The following is a 17,608-nucleotide window of genomic DNA, read 5'->3' as shown; positions in this document are numbered from 1 at the left end:
AAAATTATTCTAATAATGAACAGCTTAAACTAAGAAAATTTAAATATATTACCAATCGTTGAAATTGCATATTTGAATTTGTCATGAATTTAGCAAAATTGAACGCTTACATCCTTCGGTAAAGTAGAGACTATTGCCTCTTCTTTGAACGCTTACATCCATGTAGTTGGAACCCGAATCAGTGAAGACAACTCGATGAGGTATTTCATGGATGTGATGCATTGTAAATGATTGTGGCAAAAGACAATCGAACTGGAACATTAGACGATAAGAATAACTTAGAGTAACAACAAATAAAAAATTATCAAAAGAATAATATAATAGAATAAGTATATAAAAATATTATAAAAATTATAAATTGTACCTTAAAAGGATCAACTTCAATAAAAAACGAAGAATACATTCTTATTCTATGAAGTAGTAAAAAAAAACATTAAATATAAAATTATGAATTGACTCTCAAATTTAGATTCATGTACCACAGGAAAACACTATATATAGACTTTAGTAAAACAAAAATAAATATGTAAACTATCTATTATTAAGGTAATTTTTTAATAATGCATTAAATTTTGATTTGATACAATTATAATGAAGATATGTTTCTAAATTAGTATAATTATATATTATTCATTAAATATTAATTATAATATAATTATATTAAAGATATTTTTTATAAAATAATTTAGAAAAATTATTTGATATACGTAAATTGGGTAACAAATATTTTTTATTATTATTACTATTATTGATATTATTATTATCATTAAAATTATTAAAAGTATTTTTAATTGATAATTAATAAGTAGTTTAATAGTGCATTAAATATTGATTTGATATAATTATAATGAGGATATGTTGCCAAATTAGTATTATTATATATTATTTATTTAGTATTAATTATAATATAATTACAATAAAATAATTTAAAATAGAAAAAAAAATTATTCGTTTTGGAGGGAAAACGGAGGCATGAGAGATCGACACGTCACCTTTAGTAGCTGGGGGAAAACCCAGTTTTAGTATATTAAGTAGATAAAATGCTTGAGGAAAAATTCACAAAATTTAATGAATTTAATTAAAAGTAACAAATAAAAAACTAAAACTAGAAAAATAAGCTTTGTTTCAAATAAAAAAACTTTGCATGTCAAACTGGTGAATTATTGATTCTTCTAAAAAAGAAATTAGAATTTCATCATCTTTTATTAATTTATCCATTCTTTTGTTCTTTTAGTCATATATATAGCGATTATTCTTGACTAAATTTGATTTTCTTATAATATTGTAGTGCAACTGTTTTTTGCCACAATAACTACTCTATGTTTGAAATAATTTGTATTTAAGACAAAGTTAAATTTATTTAAATATTATATGTTTGTGTATGGTAAGAAGTGATATATTTGTTTGATTTTGTTATAAGATTTTAGTGTAGATACCTTCTTTGAAGAAATATATGCATTTATAAGAACAGTGCTAAAAATAACTTATTACAATGAGATTTACCAACCATAGTTATCAAATTTAGATCAGTTAATGGTACACGAAATTGTGATCCTCAACAATGGCGCCAAAGACTTGGTGTTCTAATCGTGATTCTCACACTTTGTCATAACTCCATGCAACTGACCAGCAAGTGCACTGGGTCGTCCAAGTAAATCTCAGTCAGGCATATTCAAATAGTTTTAGAGTTTAGATAATTAAAAGATAAATAAACATAAAATAAAGATAGAGATACTAATGTAATTCATTGGTGGGAATTTCAGATAAGTGTATGGAGATGCTTTATTCCTTCTGAATCTCTGTTTTTCTACTGCTCTCATCCAATCAGTCGTACTCCTTTCTATGGCAAGCTGTATGTTGGGTTTCACTAGTGTCAATGGCTACCTTCCGTCCTCTCAGTGAAAATGGTCCTCTACGGTTTCTGTATGGCTAATCAACTGTCGAATTGCTCGTCTCGGATGAAAAATACCATGCACAGATATCGTATGGCTAATCAGCTGTTGGTTCTCGATCGTGTAGGAATAGGATTTACTATCCTTTTGCGTCTATCACCACGCCCTACAGTCGCGAGTTTGAAGCTCGTCACAGTCATCCCTTCCCAGATCCTATTCGGAATACCACAGACAAGGTTTAGACTTTCCGGATCTCAAGAATGCTGCCAATGGATTCTAGCTTATACCACGAAGATTCCAATCTCAGATTCAGATGCCCCAGTGTCAGAGGAGAGTCGATGTGAATCGTTGATCAGAAACCCAAGAGATACACACTCTAGCTTTCGCATGTAGAACGGAAGTGGTTGTCAGGCACACATCATAGGTGAGAATGATGATGAGTGTCACGAATCATCACATTCATCAGGTTGAAGTGCGAACAAATATCTTAGAAAAAGAATAAGCTTGAATTGAATAGAAAAACAGTAGTACTTTGCATTAATTCATGAGGAACAGCAGAGCTCCACACCTTAATCTATGAGGTGTAGAAACTCCACCGTTGAAAATACATAAGAACAAGGTCTAGGCATGGCCGAATAGCCAGCCTCTCCAAATGGCATATGAGTTCGAAAAATAGGGAAAAAGACCCCTAGACAATATTAAAAAGTTCTATTTATACTAAACTAGTTACTAGGGTTACAGAAATAAGTCTAAGTGCAGAAATCCACTTTCGGGGCCCACTTGGTGTGTTTTTGGGCTGAGTATTGAAGCTTTCACATGTAGAGGTCTTCCTTGGAGTTAAACGCCCTTTGCAACTTGTTTCTGTCGTTTGACGCCAGAATAGGGCACAAAGCTGGTGTTAAACGCCAGTTTGCATCATATAAACTCGATCAAAGTATGGACTATTATATATTGCTGGAAAGCCCTGGATGTCTACTTTCCAACGCAATTAAGAGCGCGCCATTTGGACTCCTGTAGCTCCAAAAATTCCATTTCGAGTGAAGGGAGGTCAGAATCCAATAGCATCAGCAGTCCTTTGTCAGCCTCTGAATCAGATTTTTGCTCAGATCCCTCAATTTCAGCCAGAAAATACATGAAATCATAGAAAAATACACAAACTCATAGTAAAGTCCAGAAATGTGATTTTTGAATAAAAACTAATAAAAATATAATAAAAACTAACTAAAACATACTAAAAACTATATAAAAATAATGCCAAAAAGCGTATAAATTATCCGCTCATCACAACACCAAACTTAAATTGTTGCTTGTCCCCAAGAAACTGAAAATCAAATAGGATAAAAAGAAGAGAATATACTATAAATCCCAACATATCAATGAAGCTTAGTTCAAATTAGATGAGCGGGGCATGTAGCTTTTTGCTTCTGAACAGTTTTGGCATCTCACTTTTTCCTTTGAAGTTCAGAATGATTGGCATCTATAGGAACTTAGAATTTCAGATAGTGTTATTGATTCTCCTAGTTAAGTATGTTGATTCTTGAACACAGCTACTTTATGAGTCTTGGTCGTGGCCCTAAGCACTTTGTTTTCCAATATTACCACCGGATACATAAATGCCACAAACACATAACTGGGTGAACCTTTTCAGATTGTGACTCAACTTTGCTAAAGTCCCCAGTTAGAGGTGTCCAGAGTTCTTAAGCACACTCTTTTTGCTTTGGATCACGACTTTAACCACTCAGTCTCAAGCTTTTCACTTGGACCTTCATGCCACAAGCATATGGTTAGGGACAGCTTGAATTAGCCGCTTATGCCTAGATTTTATTTCCTTGGGCCCTTCTATCCATTAATGCTCAAAGCCTTGGACCCTTTTTACCCTTGCCTTTTGGTTTTAAGGGCTATTGGCTTTTTCTGCTTGCTTTTTCTTTTTCTCTTTTTTTTTTTTATTTTTCGCCACTTTTTTTCACTGCTTTTTCTTGCTTCAAGAATCAATTTTATGATTTTTCAGATCATCAATAACATTTCTCTTTGTTCATCATTCTTTCAAGAGCCAACAATTTTAACATTCATAAATTTCACTATCAAAAATATGCACTGTTCAAGCATTCATTCAGAAAATAAAAAGTATTGCCACCACATCAAAATAATTAAACTAATTTCAAGATAAAATTTGAAATCCAAGTACTTCTTGTTCTTTTGTAATTAGGAACATTTTTCATTTAAGAGAGGTGAAGGATTCATGCGCACTCATAGCTTTAAGACATAGACACTAGACATTTATGATCATGTAATGAAGACACAAACATAGACAAACATGAAGCTTAAAAACCGAAAACAGAAAATAAATAGACAAGGAGATTAAGGAATGAGTCCACCTTAGTGTGGGTGGCGTCTTCCTCTTGAAGAACCAATGGTGCTCTTGAGCTCCTCTATGTCTCTTTCTTGCCTTTGTTGCTCCTCCCTCATAGCTCTTTGATCTTCTCTAATCTCATGGAGAATGATGGAGTGCTCTTGGTGCTCCACCCTTAGTTGGTCCATGTTGTAACTCAAGCCTTCCAAAGAGGTGTTGAGTTGCTCCCAATAGTTATGTGGAGGAAATTGCATCCCTTGAGGCATTTCAGGGATTTCTTGATGAGGATCTTCATCATGCTCTTGTTGAGGTCCATGAATGGGCTCTCTTTTTTGCTCCATCCTTTTCTTAGTGATGGGCTTATCCTCTTCAATGAAGATGTCTTCCTCTATGACAATTCCAACTGAATTGCATAGGGATCACCTTTTTCTTGGCCATAACTTCATAGAAGTGGTCTTGATGGACCTTTGAGATGAATCTCTCCATCTCCTATAACTCGGAGGTGGAAGCTTTTGCCTTTCCTTTCCTCTTTCTGGAGGTTTCTCCGGCCTTAGATGCCATAAATGGTTATGGAAAAATAAAAAGCAATGCTTTTACCACACCAAACTTAAAAGGTTTGCTCATCCTCGAGCAAAAGAAGAAGGAAAGAAGAGGAAGAAGAAGAAAATGAAAGGAGATGGAGGGTGATATGTGGTTCGGCCAAGAGGGGGGAAAGGTGTTTATGTTGTGTGAATATGAAGGAGTAGTGAGGGGTTTATATAAAGGTGAGGGGAGGGTTGGGTTTCGGTCATTAGGGTTGGGTTTGGCAGGGAAAAGTGTTTGAATTTTAAAGTGAGGTAGGTGGGGTTTTTGGGGAAGAGGTATGGAGGTGATTGATGAAGAGAATATAGGGAAGAGAATATGATTTGATTTGTGAGTGAGAGAGAGAGAGAGAGAGAGAGAGAGAGAGGGGCGGGGTAGGTGGGGATCCTGTGGGGTCTACAGATCCTGAGGGGTCAAGGATTTCATCCCTGCTCCTTTTAGGCATGTAAAATGCCCTTACTGTGCAATCCTGGCGTTTAACGCCAGATTGCTGCGTGTTTCTGGTGTTAAACGCCAGCTTTCATTCCTTTCCTGGCGTTAAACGCCAGGATACAACCTATTTCTGGCGTTTAACACCAGCTTGTTGCCTCTTTCTGGCGTTTAAACGCCAGTCCTTCTTCTTTTTCTGGCGTTAAACGCCAGCTTGTTGCTTCTTTCTGGCATTTAACGCCAGTCTAGTGCTTGTTTCTGGCGTTTAACGCCCAGAATGGTGCTAGACTAGGCGTTAAACGCCCATTCTGCTACCCTTACCAGCGTTTAAATGCCAGTAAGTTTCTCCTCCAGGGTGTGCTATTTTTAATGCTATTTTTTATTTTTCTTTAATTTTTGCAGTTATTTTTGTGACTCCACATGATCATCAACCTAAAAAAAAAGAAAATAACATATATAAATAAAATTGGGTTGCCTCCCAATAAGCGCTTCTTTAATGTCAATAGCTTGACAGTGAGCTCTCATGGAGCCTCACAGATGTTCAGAGCATTGTTGGGACCTCCCAATACCAAACTTAGAGTTCGGTTGTGGCCTCCCAATACCAAACTTAGAGTTTGACTGTCGGGACTTTGTTTGACTCTATATAGAGAGAAGCTTTCCTTGCTTCCTCTCCATGGTTATAGAAGGAGATCCTTGAGTTTTAAACACAAGGTAGTCCTCATTCAATTGAAGGATCAACTCTCCTATGTCTACATCAATCACAGCTTTTGCTGTGGCTAGGAAGGGTCTTCCAAGGATGATGGATTCATCTTCATCCTTTCCAGTGTCTAGGATTATGAAATCAACAGGGATGTAAAGGCCTTTGACCTTTACTAGCACGTCCTCTACTTGTCCATAAGCCTTTTTCATGGATTTGTCTGCCATCTCTAATGAGAATTTGGCAGCCTGTACCTCAAAGATTCCCAGTTTCTCCATTACAGAGAGTAGCATTAAGTTTATGCCTAACTTCAGGTCACACAGAGCCTTCTCAAAGGTCATGGTGCCTATGGTACAAGGTATTAAGAACCTTCCCGGATCCTCTTTCTTTTGAGGTAATGTCTGCCTAATCAAGTTATTCAGTTCATTAATGAGCAATGGAGGTTCATCCTCCCAAGTCTCATTACCAAATAACTTGGCATTTAGCTTCATAATTACTCCAAGGTATTTAGCAACTTGCTCTTCAGTGATATCCTCATCCTCTTCAGAGGAAGAGTACTCATCAGAGCTCATGAATGGCAGAAGGAAATTCAAGGAAATCTCTGTGGTCTCTGTTTGAGCCTCAGATTCCTTTGGTTCCTCAAAGGGGAACTTCTTATTGGTCAGTGAACGTCCCAGGAGGTCTTCCTTACTGGGATTCACGTCCTCCTCCTCCTGCTCAGGTTCGGCCACACCAAGCAAGGTTATGGCCTTGCACTCTCTTTTTGGATTCTCTTCTGTATTGCTTGGGAGAGTACTAGGAGGAGTTTCAGTGACTCTTTTACTCAGCTGGCCCACTTGTGCCTCCAAGTTTCTGATGGAAGACCTAGTTTCATTCATGAAACTGAGAGTGGCCTTAGATAGATCAGAGAATATGTTTGCTAAGCTAGAGGGAGTCTGCTCAGAGTTCTCTGTCTATTGCTGAGATGATGATGGAAAAGGTTTGCTATTGCTAAACCTGTTTCTTCCACCATTGTTATTATTGAAGCCTTACTTCTGTTGATCCTTCCATGAAAAATTTGGATGATTTCTCCATGAAGGATTATAGGTGTTGCCAAAGGCTTCACCCATATAATTCACATCTGCCATTGCAGGGTTCTCAGGATCATAAGCTTCTTCTTCAGAAGATGCTTCTTTAGTACTGTTGGATGCATTTTGAAATCCATTCAGACTCTGAGAAATCATATTGACTTGCTGAGTCAATATTTTGTTCTGAGCCAATATGGTATTCAGACCATCAATTTCAAGAACTCCCTTCTTCTGAGGCATCCCATTATTCACAGGATTTCTCTCAGAGGTGTACATGAACTGGTTATTTGCAACCATTTCAATGAGTTCTTGAGCTTCTGCAGGCGTTTTCTTCAGGTGAATAGATCCACCTGCAGAATGGTCCAATGACATCTTAGCCAATTCAGATAGACCATCATAGAATATATCCAGGATGGTCCATTCTGAAAGCATGTCAGAAGGACACTTTTTGGTCAGTTGCTTGTATCTCTCCCAAGCTTCATAGAGGGATTCACCTTCTTTCTGTCTGAAGGTTTGAACATTCACTCTAAGCTTGCTAAGCTTTTGAGGAGGAAAAAACTTGGCTAAGAAATCCGTGACCAGCTTATCCCAAGAGTTTAGGCTATCTCTAGGTTGAGAGTCCAACCATGTTCTAGCTTTGTGTCTTATAGCAAAAGGGAAAAGCATAAGCTTGTAAACCTCAGGATCAACTCCATTGGTCTTAACAGTATCATAGATTTGCAATAATTCAGTTAAGAACTGAAAAGGATCTTTTGATGGGAGTCCATAAAACTTGCAATTTTGTTGCATCAGAGAAACAAATTGAGGCTTTAGCTCAAAGTTGTTTGCTCCAATGGCAGGGATTGAGATGCTTCTTCCATGGAAGTTGAAATTTGGTGCAGTAAAGTCACAAAGCGTCTTCCTTGCACCTTCACCATTGTTATTGGGTTCGGCCATCTCTATTTCTTTTTCAAGAATTTCAGTAAAGTTGATACGGAAATAAAAGGATAAATAAGATAAGAATTGAAATTAAATAAAAAAAGATATATTGAAATTGAAATATAAACAAAAATGATAGATTGAAATTGAGTACAAAGAGAATCACTCTACTTCTACCCAATTTCTTGACGCAACAAGAAAAGGACTCCTCAACCTAACTTGTCAACGCCATGATTTGGAAATTGATTCGAAGGGACTCCTCAACCTTCTAACCAATTCCCCGATGCAACAAGAGAGGGACTCCTCAACCTCAATTGTCCACACCATGGTTTCATCACGAAACCAGAAAAAGGTTTAAAACCTCTAAATCATTCTATGCTACGACTACAATAGCTAATGAGGTATTTATAACCTCTTATTAGGTTAAAACAAAGAAAAACCCTAAAGCCCATAATCATAAGGCCCAATCTAGTAATTAAATAATCAAAATCAAAATACATTAAATTAAAATATTCTAAAAATGTAAACTAATATCTTCTAAATAATACTTGAACTCTTCATATCTCGAACATTTGAAGCACGTATCATTCTCCTCCTCTTCAAAAAAGATTCGTCCTCGAATCTTGTAGGTGGAAAAAATAGAATATGAAAAGCACAAAAATTACAAGGAAGATAATTTCTTTTTTTTTTCTTTTTTTGTATATATTTCTTTTTTTCTTTTTTTTTTTGCATTGTATGCTTTTTTTATTTTTTTAAACAATAAAATCAACAATGATGACAAAACAATAATGAAACACAAACAGAAAACAAGAACACGAAAACTTAAAGAAAGATGCGACAGATTGGACTCTTTTTTTATGATAAAAGAAGAACAAATATAGATTAATAAGAATTAATCTAATACCTGAGCTCTGATACCAAATAATACGGAACATAAAAGGATAAACAATACAAGAATTGAAATTGAATAAAAAAGATACATTGAAATTGAAATAGAAATAAAAAAGATAGATTAAAATTGAGTACAAAGAGAATCCCTCTACTTTCTACCCAATTTCTTGACGCAACAAGAAAGGGACTCCTCAACTTACTTGCCAACGCCATAGTTTGGAAATTGAATCGAAGGGACTCCTCAACCTTCTACTCAATTCCCCGATGCAACAAGTGTAACACCCTAATATTCAAATCCTTATGCTCGAGTCATAAGTCAATGATATTACGGTGGTACGACTCTCAGGTGGATTTTTAATATATAAACAAAGGTAATTTCGAAAGGAGTATTAATCGAGAAGCCTGAAAAGAGTAGAAATAAAATCGCGAAGACGTATCACTCATGGACTCGACAACGAAAAGATAAAACGTGAAGCCGAAAGCGATACATGGACAAGGCATAAAGGAGATTAAGAGATAGATAACAGATAGATATATATAACATAAGTAAATAGCCACTAGTCGCGACCCGCGAAGTTTAGGCCGGCTAGGGTACAGTATGAAAGTAACTGACAACAGTACATCCTAATCTCTCCCAAAGGAAACATAAGAGCCTCTATAGGCAAGTTCCAAAAGAGTTCAACACATAATATAATCTTTTCAAAACAAAGGTGGAGAGATTCTACGGAAAACACAAAGTAGAGAAAATAAATATCTTCGCCGTCTCTCAGACGAACCGCAGCTCACTTCTGAGCACCTGAACCTGTATCTGAAAAATAAGAGATATATACGGAATGAGAACCCCGGGCCCATGGGTTCCCAGTACGGTAAAAGTGCCAAAGAAATACAATGCACTGCAATAAAAACTCACTAAGCATCCTAAACTCCTTTTCTCCAAGTATCCAGCCTAGATTCTCACTAATCCATGAATAGGCATCTGTCGTAAGGGGATACTAAATCTAGTTCATGTTACACATGTTTCCCAACGCGCTAATTCTTACACGAATCAGACTCAGAATCATAAGCCAAACCATCACTAGTTGTTCTGTCTCAGCAACTCTATATCAATACATCATACCCTCGTCTGGAGCTAGTGAAATCACATCACTGCGTCTACCCAGGGGACTCAAATTATCTCATTCAAAAATCATCATCATCATGCAATCGCATTATCAATTCATCTCATCAAGAACAGCCACCAACATCCACCGACACCAACATGAGGGATCTCTCAGTTGTACAAACACAAGCAATACAGACAAGTAATACACAAATAAGGTACAAGTAGAACAAGTAGCACGTAATCAGGTAACATAGCATGTATGATATAGAAATCCAAAACAAATAGGCAAACCCAAACAATTCAAACATATGCAAATGATGTATGCCTGCCCTATGGCTGATGATATCATCTGTCGGTTATATAGCCAACCCGACATGTCCTGGTAGCTAACCATTGGACAGAAACACCCCTTGCGGAGCAAGTAGGTTTGAGCTACAACCCCCTTGCTACTACCCGCTCAACCCAGAGCCAGTGGAACAACCACTACTGCGGCTACTACCCAGGCGGGTGTTTAAAAGCTCAACCTGGAGCGAGTGGATTCACCACTACTGCCGCTACTACCCAGGCGTCACAATCTCTGACCTGGAGCAAGTGGGACGAACCACAACCCTTGCTACTACCCAGGTATCTTAAGCATTAACCCGGAGCAAGCGGGACGAACCACAACCCTTGCTACTGCCCAGGTATCTTAAGCATTAACCCGGAGCAAGCGGGACGAACCACAACCCTTGCTACTGCCCAGGTATCTTAAACATATATTCATTCAATCTCAATCCATATTATCAATCTTCATCGTTATCAAATCTCAAACATTAACCTGGAGCAAGTGGGACGAACCCCAACCCTTACTACTGCCCAGGTATCAGAGTTACATTCATTCAAAACTCCATAATTAAACTCATTTATCATAAACATCCTTTTCCGTCTCACACCCGGAGCAAGTGGACAACGCCACTGCCTACTACCCGGGGTTACACATCACATTTCAACATCTTCCATTATTATCCATTTAACACATTCATTCATTAATCATATATGCAATTATTCTCAGCCATAATCAATAATGGCTTTGCCGTGACCTGGCAATAACTCAGCCATCCGGCTCATGGTCCAATCAAGAACCAGCCATTTATCAATAAATATAGCCCTTCGGCTCATGGCATACACGGTACTCCCACCGTCATCCTCCATATCTCATATAATCATTGTTGATCATCATTGATCATAACTTTTCCCCTTGCTTCACTCGCAAGTTACCACATCCCCTAGCTCCTTTCTCATTGCTAGGCATATCATAATGATTTAATACATAAGGGGTGAGATCGGAGGCTTAGAAGTATGAAATTTGGCTTTTAATACTCAAAAGTCAACTTTGGGATGAAAACAGGGCCACGCGTACGCGTACTCCACGCGCACGCGCGGATTGAAAAATAGATAACGACGCGTACGCGTCAGCCACGCGTACGCGTGGGTACACTTGCGCCCCAGGCACAAGACTGGCACAACTCTGGCACAACTCTCGGGAAAATGGCTGAGCAATGTGTGCAGCGCATCGACGTGCACGCGCACACCACGCGCACGCGTGGATGGTGCCTTCTCAAAGAACGACGCGTACGCGCCAAGTGCGCCTACGCGTGGAGGGTCATTCTGCTAAAAATTTTCTAAGTTAAAAGCTGCAGAATTTACAGATTCAACCCTCAATCTTCCGACGGACATAACTCTCTCATTTTAAATCGTTTTTTACCCGTTCTTCGAACGACATGGACATCCCGGATCCAATTTCATTTCTAAACATATTTGGCACAAAACAGAAATCCGTAGTCCAAGTTATGTCCCGTAAAAGTATGTCCAAAAACCATATTTTTCATACAAAACCACAAAGTGCAATTTTCAAAACAAGTCATTTTCAACTCTTTTCAAAATCAACCAAAACATGCCAATTTTAACCCTTTTTGAAATCAATCAAAATATACCAAAATCAACATCAAGCCTCCTCAACTCATACATTAATACTTTCCCACGATTCACAGAACCGCCATATGACCATTTTTACCCATTTCAACAAATGGCGAAATTACAACACATTAACATGTCATGCATCCTTCCCCATCCCAATTTCCAACAATACTATTTCCAATCGGTCATCATTATACATAATCAATATCATACTCACTATCACGTGGTTTCACCCACAAATCAACCTTAATCATTCCTCAAGCATATATCACAACATACGTATCTCTCATGCATCATCATATCCTCAAGGCATCAATAATCGTAATTACATATATGACCACATAATATATCTCAACCAAAATCAAACATACCTCATCTACATAATTTCACCCAAAATTACCAAATTCCACACTTCAACTCCTCAAACCTTATTATTCAATAACCAACCCAATCATTCATACATTCATTATTTAAAACTCATCCAATCACTTGTGTCATCATACAATGCACATATCAACTTACCTTCCTTACCTCTTCTCGGCCTCCGGCCCAAAATTCACGGCCTCCGGCCCAATTTCACAATTTAAAAGCATAAACCACAAATCAATACTCATTACCCCATACATTCAATTCTCAATACACCAAACATACAAGGCCACACAATTCTCAACCCAATCATTAATTCACATTACATACCACTATGCATATTAGCACCAACCATTTACACAATCCAAACTTAATCCTAGGGGCATCTAGCCTAGGAATTCTCATCACACCACACGGTACTTAAATGAAACTTAAACCGTACCTCTTGTAGCCAAATCAATTGAGCCTCTTCTTTGGGAGTCTCCACCAACCTTAGCTCCAAGCCTCACCAAAGCTCCTCAAGCAACACCAATCTCCCAATCGTGCACCAAAACCATCAAATGCACTAACATAACCAATATTACATACATACATCAACCTAGGGCTCATAAAGATGATAAATCACAAGGGTTTGAGCACTTCTTACCTCAGCCCATATGAAGTAGGGATAGAACCCACTTAGAATCCATGTTGGAGTATCCCTAAACACCCAAAATCACAAGATTTCAACACTAACTTCCCAAAAACGTGTAACAGTGGGGAATTTCGAAAACTGGGCAGAGATGAATGGAATACTCACCACAAAACTTAGATATAATTGTAGAGGATGAGAAGAGCGACGCGTGACCGCAAACGGCTCGTCAATCGGAGCTCCGTAGCTCAAGTTATGGTGGTTTGAAGATCAAAGAGAGTTAGGTTTTCTCTCTTCTCTCCTCTCTTCACTATTTCAGCGCCCCAACCTCTCTTTTAGGGTAAAAATGAGCTGAAATGCTCATAACTAATATTTATATATGTTGGGTCTTGGGCCTACTTAGGCCCGGTTCACTTATTTTTTGTCCGTTGGCCCAATTTTGGACCAAAACCTTTAAGATTAGCGCTCTAAATCGCACTTCAAATATTTCTACCTCCCCTAATTATAATCCCTCATTTCTTAATCTTATTTACTCATAATCAATTTTCTCAGCTGCAGTACCAGACAGGTCTCAGCCGGTACTGCCGGTCAAAATTCCACTGCGCGCTTTTACGCAGAAAACTATGTCTTCCGACTCGGAAAAATTCACTGAATCCAAAAATCATATTTAAATCATCAAATTCCAATTGCCAAATATTCCAACCATATTCGCTCCTACTTAACTCATTATTTAATTAATTTCGGTTAGACCGGGTATTACAACAAGAGACGACTCCTCAACCTCAATTGTCCACACCATGGTCTCATCATGAAACCAAAAAAAGCGTTTTGAAACCTCTAAAAATTCTATGCTGCGACTACAATAGCTAAGGAGGTATTTATAACCTCTTATTAGGTTAAAACAAAGAAAACCCTAAAGCCCGTAAACATAAGGCCCAATTTAGTAATTAAATAAACAGAATCAAAATACATCAAATTAAATTAAAACATTCTAAAAATATAAACTAATATCTTCTAAATAACACTTGAATTCTTCATATCACGAACATTTGAAGCACGTATCATTTTCATCCTCTTCAAAAAAGATTCGTCCTCGAATCTTGTAGGTGAAAAAAATAATATATGAAAAGGATAGTATATGAAAAGCACAATAATTACAAGGAAGATAATTTCTTTTTTTTATATATTTCTTTTTTTTCTCTTTTTTTGCACTGTATGTAATGAAATGCAAACGAAAAATAAAAAATACAAGAACTTTAAAGACTAGACTCTTTTTTTATGATAAAAGAAGAACAGATATAGATTAATAAGAATTAATCTAATACCTGAGCTCTGATACCAAATGATACGGAAATAAAATATAAACATAAAGAAAAGAATTCAAACTGAATAAAAAGATACATTAAAAAATAGAAAATAGAAATAAAAAGGATAGATTGAAATTGAGTACAAAGAGAATCACTCTACTTTCTATCCAATTTCTTGATGCAACAAGAAAGGGACTCCTCAACCTAACTTGTCAACGCCATAGTTTGGAAATTGATTCGAAGGGACTCCTCAACCTTCTAACCAATTCCCCGATGCAACAAGAGAGGGACTCCTCAACCTCAATTGTCCACACCATGGTTTCATCACGAAACCAAAAAAAAGTTTAAAACCTCTAAATCATTCTATACCATGACTACAATAGCTAAGGAGGTATTTATAACCTCTTATTAGGTTAAAACAAAGAAAAATCCTAAAGCCCATAAACATAAGGCCCAATCTAGTAATTAAATAAATAAAATCAAAATACATTAAATTAAAATATTCTAAAAATGTAAACTAGTATCTTCTAAATAACACTTCAACTCCATATCACGAACATTTGAAGCACGTATCATTCTCCTCCTCTTCAAAAAAGATTCGTCCTCGAATCTTGTAGGTGGAAAAAATAATATATGAAAAGGACAATAATTACAAGGAAGATAATTTATTTTTTTGTCTTTTTTCATCTTTTTTGTTTTTTTTTCACTTTATGCTTTTTTTTAACAATATTGAAACGCAAACGAAGACAAGAACACAAAGAAAGGCGCGAAAGACACGAGACTCTTTTTTTATGATAAAAAAAGAACAAATATAGATTAAAAAGAATTAATCTAATACCTGAGCTCTGATACCAAATGATACGGAAATAAAAGATAAACATAAAGACAAAAATTCAAACTGAACAAAAAGATACATTGAAATTGAAAATGGAAATATAAAGGATAGATTGAAATTGAATACAAAGAGAATCACTCTACTTTCTACCCAATTTCTTGATGCAACAAGAAAGGGACTCCTCAACCTAAATTGTCAACGCCATAATTTGGAAATTGAATCGAAGGGACTCCTCAACCTTCTATCCAATTCCCCGATGCAACAAGAGAGGGACTCCTCAACCTCAATTGTCCACACCATGGTTTCATCACGAAACCAAAAAGGGGTTTTGAAACCTCTAAAAATTCTATACTACGACCACAATAGCTAAGGAGGTATTTATATCCTCTTATTAGGTTAAAACAAAGAAAAACCCTAAAGCCCATAAACATAAGGCCCAATCTAGTAATTAAATAAACAAAATCAAAATACATTAAATTAAAATATTCTAAAAATATAAACTAATATCTTCTAAATAATATTTGAACTCTTCATATCACGAACATTTAAAGCACGTATCATTCTCCTCCTCTTCAAAAAAGATTCGTCCTCGAATCTTGTAGGTGGAATAAAATAGTATATGAAAAGGACAATAATTACAAGGAAGATAATTTATTTCTTTTTCTTTTTTTGTATATATTTCTTTTTTTTTCTCCTTTTTTTCCTTTTTTTTTGCACTTTGTGCTTTTTTATTTTTTTAAACAATAATGAAACGCAAACGGAAAATAAGAACACAAGAACATAAAAAAAGATACGACAGACATTGGACTCTTTTTTTTTAATTGATAAAAGAAGAACAGATATAGATTAATAAGAATTAATCTAATACCTGAGCTCTGATACCAAATGATACGGAAATAAAAGGATAAATAAGATAAGAATTGAAATTAAATAAAAAAATATATTGAAATTGAAATAGAAACAAAAATAATAGATTGAAATTGAGTACAAAGAGAATCACTCTACTTCTACCCAATTTCTTGACGCAACAAGAAAGGGACTCCTCAACCTAACTTGTCAACGCCATGATTTGGAAATTGATTCGAAGGGACTCCTCAACCTTCTAACCAATTCCCCGATGCAACAAGAAAGGGACTCCTCAACCTCAATTGTCCACACCATGGTTTCATCACGAAACCAAAAAAAGGTTTAAAACCTCTAAATCATTCTATGCTACGACTACAATAGCTAAGGAGGTATTTATAATCTCTTATTAGGTTAAAACAAAGAAAAACCCTAAAGCCCATAATCATAAGGCCCAATCTAGTAATTAAATAAACAAAATCAAAATACATTAAATTAAAATATTCTAAAAATATAAACTAATATCTTCTAAATAACACTTGAACTCTTCATATCACGAACATTTAAAGTACGTATCAAAAGCCCTCTTCAGAGTGTTGTGTTTTAGCTTCTCTTAGCTTCCTCTTTAGAGTCCTTTGAGGTTCTAGATCAGCTTCAACAAGAATGTTCTTATCCCTGCTCCTGCTCATGTGAAAAAGAAGAGAACAGAAAAGAAGAGGAATCCTCTATGTCACAGTATAGAGATTTCTTTATGTTAGTAGAAGAAAAAAAGAATAAAAGAAGGGGAAGAGAAAAATTCGAACATAGAGAAGGGAGGGGTTCAAATTTTGAGAAGAGAAGTGTTAGTAAATAAATAAAATAAATAGAAAGAAATGAGAGGGAGAGAATTTCGAAAATTGTTTAAAAATAAAAGAAAAATATTTTTATTTTATTTTAATTTATAGTTAGTATTCAAATTTATTAAAAGAAATAAAATTAAAAATAAAAATAATTAGTTAATTAAAAAGAAGTTTGAAAAAGAGGGAAGTGATTTTCGAAAATTAGAGAGAGAAAAGTAGTTAAGTGGTTTTGAAAAAGATAAGAATTTTAAAATCAAACAAGAAAGTTAAGTAGTTAATTGAAAAAGATTTGAAAATCAATATTGAAAAGATAAGAAGTTAGAAAAGATTTTTAAAATCAAATTTTTGAAAAAGATATTTTTGAAAAAGATTTGATTGAAAAAGATATGATTTGAAAAATATATGATTAAAAAGATATGATTGAAATTTATTTTGAAAAAGATTTGAAAAAGAAATTTAGAAAGATTTGATTTTTGAAAATTAAAGTTAATGACTTGACTAACAAGAAACTAAAATATATGATTCTAGAATTTAAAGGTTGAACCTTTCTTAACAAGAAAGTAACAAACTTGAAATTTTTGAATCAATCACATTAATTGTTAGTAAAGTTTTTGAAAATTTGAAATGAAATTAAGAAAAAGATTTTGAAAAACAATTTTTAAAATTTTCGAAAGTTTTAAGAAAAAATGAAAAAGAATTGATTTTTGAAAAAGATTTGAAAAGATAAAATTTTGAAATTGAAATCTTGACTTGACTAACAAGAAACAACTAAATTTTAAAAACTTTTGACTAAGTCAATCCAAAATTTCGAGAATTATGAGGAAAATAAGGGAAAGATATTTTTTTGATTTTTTTGAATTTAATGAGGAAAGAGAAAAACTACAAAATGACTCAACACATAAA

At 35.4% G+C, this 17,608-nt stretch overlaps 1 non-coding gene across 1 annotated transcript; it reads left to right on the top strand.

Annotated features, from left to right (window-relative positions):
* Positions 1 to 7,443: 7,443 nt before the first annotated feature.
* On the top strand, positions 7,444 to 7,551 carry LOC130983460 (small nucleolar RNA R71). Its single transcript, XR_009087449.1, has one exon. It is a non-coding gene; the product is annotated as a small nucleolar RNA R71 (small nucleolar RNA).
* Positions 7,552 to 17,608: the final 10,057 nt, after the last annotated feature.

This window comes from Arachis stenosperma, chromosome 5, assembly GCF_014773155.1.
Source record: "Arachis stenosperma cultivar V10309 chromosome 5, arast.V10309.gnm1.PFL2, whole genome shotgun sequence".
Classification (NCBI taxonomy): Eukaryota; Viridiplantae; Streptophyta; class Magnoliopsida; order Fabales; family Fabaceae; genus Arachis; species Arachis stenosperma.
The sequence above is the reverse complement of the archived record's forward strand: the minus strand, read 5'-3'. Positions and strand labels throughout refer to the sequence as shown.